The sequence below is a fragment of the Ctenopharyngodon idella genome, chromosome 6 (genome assembly GCF_019924925.1).
Source record: "Ctenopharyngodon idella isolate HZGC_01 chromosome 6, HZGC01, whole genome shotgun sequence".
Lineage (NCBI taxonomy): Eukaryota > Metazoa > Chordata > Actinopteri > Cypriniformes > Xenocyprididae > Ctenopharyngodon > Ctenopharyngodon idella.
This window is the reverse complement of record NC_067225.1, coordinates 26,096,364-26,105,356: the sequence shown is the minus strand read 5'-3', so window position 1 is coordinate 26,105,356 and position 8,993 is coordinate 26,096,364. Positions and strand designations below refer to the sequence as shown.

The 8,993-nt window shown below is 35.6% G+C and overlaps 1 long non-coding RNA gene across 1 annotated transcript in view; it reads left to right on the top strand.

Moving 5' to 3' along the window:
- The first annotated feature begins 2,294 nt into the window (after positions 1-2,294).
- The window catches only part of LOC127514434 (uncharacterized), a 41,220-nt gene continuing 34,521 nt past the window's right edge, over positions 2,295-8,993 (top strand). Inside the window, exons 1-2 of the long non-coding RNA XR_007930634.1 lie at positions 2,295-2,487; positions 2,801-2,911. This is a non-coding gene — a long non-coding RNA (uncharacterized LOC127514434). The remainder of the gene's footprint in view (positions 2,488-2,800; positions 2,912-8,993) is intronic.

The window sequence follows — 8,993 nt, the reverse complement described above, 5'->3', positions numbered from 1 at the left end:
TAGATGTGTGCGCTCAGAAAGTGATAAAAGTTTTAAATGATATAGATTTAAAAGGCATGCAAATAAGAAACTTTCATGAAGACTAAGCAGATGTTTTGTTAGTATTTGGCAGCGTATCCAATGTAGGCAGGAGCTGTTGAAGTGCTTTCCTGGAAAGGAGGCGGGGAGCAGCAGCTCATTTGCATTTAAAGACACATGCACGGAAAACAGCATGTTTTTGCATGCACTGTATTTACAACATGGTATAATAAATGATCTGTGAGGTATTTTGAGCTGAAACTTCACAGACACATTCTGGGGACACCTGAGACTTAAATTACATCTTGAAAAAAGGAGCATAATAGGTCCCCTTTAAACAGATCTATCCGTCTTTTTTTCCACTGTCTAGGCATTCTGTAAGATTTTTAAAAAGAAACTGTTCTTAGTTGTATATAAGAGGATGGTTGTAACACTTTTTAAAGATGTGTTACAACCTACCCCACCCCTGTCAGCCAGTGTTTAGCTAGCTGTGTTAGTATAATGGTTTGGATTCTTACCTAAAAATCTGTTTTGGTTTTTTTTTTTTTTCTTAATAAAATCTGCATGTGCCTATTTACAGCCTTGACATTCATATGGGATCTGGGAGGAAGTGGGTAAATAATGAAATGATCATAGAACTCCAACAATCCCTGATTGGTGAAATTGGTGGTGTTAATCAACTCCCATGTTATACCATGTCTCCTCTACTTATATAACATATAATCTGTGGGTGTATTGCTATCTATTACCTGGGGTGTTATTCAAGCTATTTTAAAGAACAATTTACTGATGCCATCCCACAATGAGGGAAAAGTTTGTCTTAATAGTGTGACTAGTACACTGCCTGGTATCATGGTAAAGAAGAACAAGGCTGATCATAGCTGGCTGTTTCAGAGAGGAAAATCAATCAGTAATCCAATGGGACGCTGATTGCATCCAAGCAGGATAAAGCTGTATTACAAGCATAGAAACTTGATGGTAATCAGCCGCAGACAGTGGGCATGAGAATATTACATAAGCTAAACAACAAAAATGTATCAATTGGTTTTTAGGTATGCATTTAAAGATTTTTAAGAACTTAAAAAAAAAAAAAAAAAAAAAAAAAAACGTGCCTAATATAACCACTTTGAATTTTAATTTGCCATTAAACCTTAATAGAAATTTGCACAGATTGAGGAATATGCAATCGCATGTGTGCTGATTACAAAGCCAGAGATTATCTCTTAACAAGTCTTAATGTGTAATGCTTCCCTTTTATAGCTTATTTTCACAATAATTTCCTAGAGTGTGACTTGAATTGAAAGTGCACTAAACATTGTGTGCTTTTGATTAAATGTGATGACATAATGACATGGTTCCTCGTCTTTATCCCAGCCATCAGCACACTGCCCAATCTCCGGAGGTCATAATATAGCATCACACACATCTGCCAGTGTATTACATAATTAGGCTACAGCACTTTACAAACTCTGTAGACATAGAAAAATGTCTGTTGAAGTGATTGAATATTCATTAAGGGTTTTTGAGTGTGTGTGTCTAGTTGTTTTATATCAATGTGTATATGCATACTTATGTCTGTGGCTGTGCATATCTGAATAAATCTGTGGGGTTTTCCTGCATCATTAAAATAAATCTGTGTTAAAATTGTAGGTCATTGACTTTGTCATTAAAACTAATATTTTAACTAATATAATACTAGAATTTTGCAATAATAACCTCTACCAATGTATCAGTTTGTTCATTTAAAAGGAAGGTAAAATTAAATAGGCTATCTATCTATATACCAGATTTTAAAAAAATTATATTTAGCTCTAGATGACTTTGACAGATGGAACTTGTTGATAAAATGACTACTCATATGAATAATTTGAGCTTCTTAAACCTTTCAAAAAAAGATAAAAACTATAACTTATGTGGAGGGTTGGTCTGAATTAGATTTTTTAAATTATGGATGTTTTCTTTAACGTCCAAGTGACTATACTAGAATGTATGAGTCAAGTCTGACATCTAGTGGTAGACTGTAGCATAACCTGCTCGAAATTAATGTCGTTCAAGTAACATAAAATATTTTTAATACATTTATTTTTTTTTTTTTTTAAAAAATAATTTTAAATAATTATCCTTGTAGATTGTAGACTGATAAGCTCTGAAATGGACTACAAAATGGCTATTCAACGCCACTGGTTGGCGTGACCAGACGCCTTTGGCGCCATTTTTGATTTTAAAGCTGAGGGAATTAAATATGAAATAAAACAGCTTAGTTTTGATATATTTCGTATAAACCTATCCTATAACTTTAGAAAATTTGGAATATAGCGCACGAGCGTATTGGACTACCTTTATTATGCGTTTTTGTCATATTGGGAAGTTGACAGCCACGTCCTCATTTATTGACACTGCATATTTCATGACAAATTCCCCTTTTGTGCTCCATGGAAGAAAGTCATACGGGGTTAGAAAGATATAATGGTGAGTAAATTATTATTATTATTATGAAAAAACAAACAAACAAACATGTTGCTATTTACAGTTATCATACTGTCTGGCAGGGAAAGCTGAGTTAAGTGTGACATCTTGTGGTTTCTTGTCATATTGCTCTTCACAGCACCTACCAGAGAGTGTGTTCAATGAGTGTTTAGATCGAGATTTGAGATCTGAAAACATTATAAATCAACACAATAAATTGCTCTCTCATTATTTCTGCGGTTTGCTCTATGAATAATACTGTATGACCTAACACACTGTTTACAATATTAAACCTTTACTTGCTACCTTTTCACAGTGTGCGCAAGAAAGCATTGAGCTCTAGGGGGCAATAAAGAGCCATCAAAAAGGACTTTACTGTTCTTACATGTCAAGATGAAACAATTTGCAAGGAAGTACAGAAATAAAGGTGAGTGGCTATTTAAATGTGACTTATTGCTCCAGAGAAGACCTTCAGCAGGCTGAAGAAAGTGCAGTGTTGTCAAGAAACTGACCTTGCACCACAAACCACAAAACCATAAAAAGGCATAGTCATGTTTGCTGAACTGGTACAGTGGAGAGATTTATTCTGAAGGAGTTTTTTGTACTGTTTTAGGTGAGGATAAAGTCTTGTCCTAAAGATCATCCAGGTGCTTCACCTGAATGGTTGATGAGCAAACTGTAAAGTTCCTCTGACGGCAGTGAGATCACAAGGATAGAGGGGAGACACTAGAAGTTAGTAAATGATCCCTGATGGCTTGTTATGTTTGGCACTTGCATGCCAAAATTCTGTCCAATGCAGATGCTTTCCAAGGACATTGATGAGGTGCAAAGACACTGCAGGCATGACTCTGCATTTCTGTAAACTGCGCTCACATTTGTCTTTATAATCTTCAGCATCAGAGATAATAAGGAGGCAAGAATGGTGTTAATTACCCTCCCAGCAAGATACAGAACAGCATGCCATTAACTTCAATGGGAGTTCAATGGGAGTTACTCAGGAAAATTTGCTGCATACATTAAGAATATTGCCTATAAGCGTGTGGTATGTGTATGGTACATTAGTTCAGAGGTTGCTGAAGTATGGAGGAGATATGAATTTTTTTTATTATTATGTGACATTGTATTACACTATAGCTTAAAATAATAAAGTTTGACAGATTTGAATTAATATGAGTAAAAATATATAAAATAAAATATATTCAGTATCAGTAGCATATCAGTTATCATCTCATATTGGAGTTTTTTTCGACTTTGTTTGATATATTGGATATTTAGTGGTGCATTTTTGCCCAGACAGTTTTATTACCTTTGCTGTCATCTAACGCTCAAAGTTAATTATTAAAAACACTAGTAATTTAATAACGCTGTTAAATGTAAATCTTTAGAAAATCTCAAATATCCATTTTTTGCTGTACATGTTGTGATTCATCTGTAGCATTTAAAATGAATATTTTTAGTTTTTAGTGTTTTAATTGTAATTTATATACAAATTGTTTAGCATTTTAATGTTATTTAGGTATTACTGTATTTATATTCTACTATATTTAATTCATATTTTGAATTAGTTTTATAGTTATTTTATATTTTATATTCAGTTTTCATTTTAATTTAACTCTTAGTAATTTTATGTCATTTTGTCATTTTTACATTTGCTTTACATAGCTATAATTAATGTTTTTTTTTTGTTTTTTTTTACAGTTTTAATTTAGTAATTTAAGTACTTAAACTGAAACATAAGGCAACATTTTCTGAATTTTGTTTAAGTTTTTTTATTCAGTATTTATATTTTATGTTACATCAGCTTTATACCAAAAGGGATTTTAAATAGGTTTAGTTTTAGTAAAAAATAAAAACTCTGGCCATTTTTCGGTTATCTGACAGATATTTAATATCATTTCATCGCTAATAAAATATTTAGTTTATTGAAATTTGTAAATAAACTTTTAAGTTTGAGGTTAAAAAAAAGTTTGAGGTTCATTTTCAAATTGTTTTTTTTTTTTTTTTTTTAAATCCTCAAATCGTTTGATGAGATTAAAACCCATATAGGGCCACAGATTATTGGTCCTTGAGGGACAATTTGTTTAAATTTCTTTACTACTCGCTGCCTGCAGTGCAATTCAGTCTGTCAACCAATGGAGAGAAACATCCTTTTTGTGAGTGCCAATTTACAGGGCACTGATTCAGGGGGCAAGAGAAAAAACTACTGTTCCACTACTGTGGAAAAGGAAATGGGCGTTAACTTGGCAGCTGGTCTTGAGCTTAAGACACTGATTCCTCTGTTTGCTTTCAGTTCATTTTATTCAGTTAGAGGACTGATATTCTCCAATGAAGACAATTATACAATTACCTCGCAATACAGTCTTTCTTTTTTTAATCATACAAAAACACATTGCCATAGTACAAAAAGTTGTTGTTTTTGTTAATTTTGTATTTTTATTATTTTGATTAATAGTTGGCAAATAATCTATTTTTTTCCCTTAAGCTGTGATCTTTTATGCAAAGCACAATTTCTTCTCACATTACTGTTGTTTGTATTGCATGTCTAATGGCAGACTGGTTGTTGATTTCAACGTGCTCTTCCACACAGATCACAACAAGTTGCTTTTGGCAACACTCAGTAATGCCTGATTGGCCAGGATTCTGCTTCGCGATACATCTGGGCCAATGAAAGAGCAGCACTCAGAGACAGCAGGTGCAGTCTGCACCTGTGTAGCATCAAAATGGCATTACCCAGCAAGGAAAAAAGCCACTCAAGCTCTTGTCAGTCCAGCAGAAAAGGGTAAAAATAACAAGAGAAGTGCTGTTTCAAATGTTTCACCTACAATAAATCGTTTTTGTATGACACAGCACTTTAGCGGCAAACTGACAATATGAAACCAGTGGATTAGACATGCTATTCTGTCAAACGGAAAGCTAGCAGTAGCACCTAATCTTTTGCTAATAAATCTCATCTGGGGAGACTCTCAGGAAGGTAATGCAGCAGAAAAAATGCCTTCATTAAAATCCAAAAGACTGTGCCCCCTGAAGATGCTCCGTGCAAACCTTTGATGTCTTCTGGCTTTTACGGCAAGATGTCTTCCGCTCTGAGTATCCTCAGATATTTTTAGCAGTTTAATTCCACCAGATGTCTTCTCTGCCTACCTTTGAAGCTGATGGGAATTAAAGTGAAAGCACAGACAAGTGACATAGTGTTTTTTCCCCCCTTCCCCTTATGGAGCCCTTAGTACAGCTGCAAAGCCACATTTTTTTCTAAAGCCCTCATGTACTATTGTTTTCATCAGATAAATCTGATAATCAAGATAAAAGTGTCTGAATGACCACAACAGGGAGAAAGAGAGATGCAGGCAGGCAGACGGAGTGAGAGAGACAGTGAGTGAGTGAGTGAGTGAGTAGAAGAAAGCAAACAGTCTCAAATGGGGAGGTTTGTCACAGATAAGCATGAAGCTCTATGTAGCCTTTCCCAAAGTCACATAGCAGAGCGGAAGAGAGGCCAGATAACAGCAGTGTCACTGCAGCATGCTGTGACCATGGAATACTGATGAGGAAACCTGGGAGAAACTGTGCTGTCTGTGTTTGTGTGTGAGCGTTTTCATGTATGCCTGTATGTGTATATATTTGCATCTGTGTAAGGCCTCACATATACTCTATGCCAGTATGTAAATGCAGATGCTTCTAGCTAGAGCTGCACAATTCTGGATAAATTGAGAATCATGATTTTTTTTTTTTTTGTTTAAAACAGAGATCATGGTTCTCCCACAATTATGAATAAACAACTAAAAATAACATGAAATTTACTAGGGCTGCGACAATAAATAGATGCTTCTTGATTTGTGGATCGATTCTGAGATTTTCCTCTCGAATTCTCTCGAATCGATTCTGAGCTTAGTTTTTAACAGCAGATGGCACTATAGACTAGTTTTTAACCACACGCTCAAATGCTCATGGAGAAGAGCACTCGTGCGTTCGGTTGAGTCAGAGAATGTACTTGCACCTCAGAATGCTTCTTTGACGCGAGATGAATGTAAACAGCCTACTGCAAACACCCTTGTAATTCACTTCAACCTTTACAAACTTTATGAATGATTATTTTATGGAAGGTTTGAGTGGTGTGTGTAAGGAATTATAAGCAGGTAGAGTACAGCTGTTTCTAAAGCACACAGTGCCATCTGCTGTTAAAAACTAAGCTCAGAATTGATTCAAGAGAGAATAGCAACTCAGGGCAACCCAGCCCTAAAATTTACTGGTTAATTAATTACAGGTTAATTTGTTAATTGCTGCAGTCTAAATATTTAATTAATTTGAATTAATTATTTAAAAAATCTGTTTGGATGAATGATTGAATAACTTCACTTGTTTTATTACTGGATGAATTCGCTGTGATCTTGTCAAAGGCTTAATAGACATAACCGAATTGTAGTCATTTAGGAATAAGGTCGCCAGGGTGTTTGAATCGAGATCGCAGTCTTTTAATGATTAATCATGCAGCTCTACTTCTAGCTACACAAACCTGATTTTGTGTGTCATTGCATTGTGTTAAATCTTTGTTCCTAATACAACAGAATTAACCTATATATTCTCAGCTTAACTGGAGACTGTCCTCCTCCAAAAAGCGACCCTATAGGTTGTTTTTTCAAGCACCTTATTACGACCTATATTTGCGTTTTAAAGTCATGCGTCCTCTAGCTGGCGTAAAAATAATGACATAAAAAATAATGAGTGTTGTGTTATGTCTGTCGTCATGAAATGACGTATGACCGTCGTTACCAATCAAAATGCGTGTTCATTTAAATGCAATGTGTGGACTTTTTACACGGTCCCTTACCCACCATTTGTCCTATTTCCATTTAGCAAAACTCATTTTTTTATTAACGACTACACCTACACCTACCCCAACCCTAAACCTACCCTTAGTGATTTATAGTGCATATACACTTTATGAGCACACACGTTCCCTGGGATCAAACCCACGATCGCATGATTGCATATTGCAATGCTCTACCAATTGAGCTGATGACACAGATAAAAGCATTAAAATGAAAGTGTCCTGTTGTCGATAGGGGCGCAACTTTAGTAAACGCTCCTATGGGTCGTATTTCAGGGAAGTGACAAACGACCTATGTGGGCGTATTGGTTGGAGGACATGTTGCTTAACTGCTAGGGGCGCTGTAGAGGATATTCTTTTACCTACCATAATGGTGGAGCGGTAGTTTGAAGAGAATCTTGCCGAGCAAGTTAGCTGAAATTAACATTTATAGCAATAATAATAATAAATGTGCGGTTTACATTACGGCACACATAAGTATTTTCGAGTTGACAGTGCATTGGCCAAATGCTAATGCCTGTGTTTGTGTAAGTTTCCTGAAGTAAGTTTCTGGTGTAAATGTTTATATATGTGTATTAATGGTGACTGGTGTATACTTTATTATTTTATTTTTTTAAATTGAAATTTTGCAGATTCTACTGCCTTCTTCTGCCAATATTTCTTTTTGTATTGTTTTTGCAAGGACCCCCAGGGTACATCACTAATGATGCATCCCAGGGCATCAAGCTGATGTATCTGGCACACAATATATAAAATATATTATATTATATTTGGAGGTCTTTTTCCCTGCATCCCTGTGATGTTACAACTCATATTTGGTAGTGAAGAAGGGCTTTGGACTGTGCATATTGCAATGTTGGCATTGTTGCCCAGTCAGCGTTGTCATGATGTGAGTAGTCACATGGCATCTACAAGTCTAGTGATTGGTCTCAAAATTTTCTGTGGCTCCAAATATCAAATATTTTGCATTTCTGGGGATGTATGCACCAGTTAAGAAACTGCCTATAATATAGATGATATTGCTAACTGATATCTTTTTCCAGGGATTATAGACCCTCTTGGTGTGGGCCATCGAATTCCTAACTGTCTAGCATTAAATCTGCATTGCTTGCTGCATGCTGTTTGTCTATTTTTCAGAAGTGCCCTTTGAACTATTTATACTCGACTGGCATTAGTGTACGCTAGGGCATCTTATAATTCGACAATGAAAGAAAAGAGTTCTGACTACGGCAGTGAAACTGGAAGTTATGTGAATGTTTATGTGTGGATACCTGCTTGAGTTTGTGTGGGTGTGTGTTCGCCTGTCTGTGGCTGAAAGACAGCAAGAGTCTGACCTTTTTTGAATGTCATGCTTTATGTGTTTTCTCCGGATGGTGGAGTGTTGATGTTTCTCCGCTTGTCTCCTTTTTGGCACGCGCTGTCATTCACTCGTAGACCGCTTTACCCATGGTGCTATGGGTCTCATAATTAATCTCATCTATCTGCACCATCCCGGCATATTAAATACATACTGCATTTGCTGCGAGGCATACAAACAAAAACTAGCAATGAAAAAGATGCAGTAACAAACTGGGCCATATGAAAAATTATGTGTTCTGATGTGTTTCAGCCTTAGTTTTGAATTATGTAAGTAGTGTTCAGACATCTGTAACAGGATTTTATCTCCCAGAAAATGATGCACTTTGAA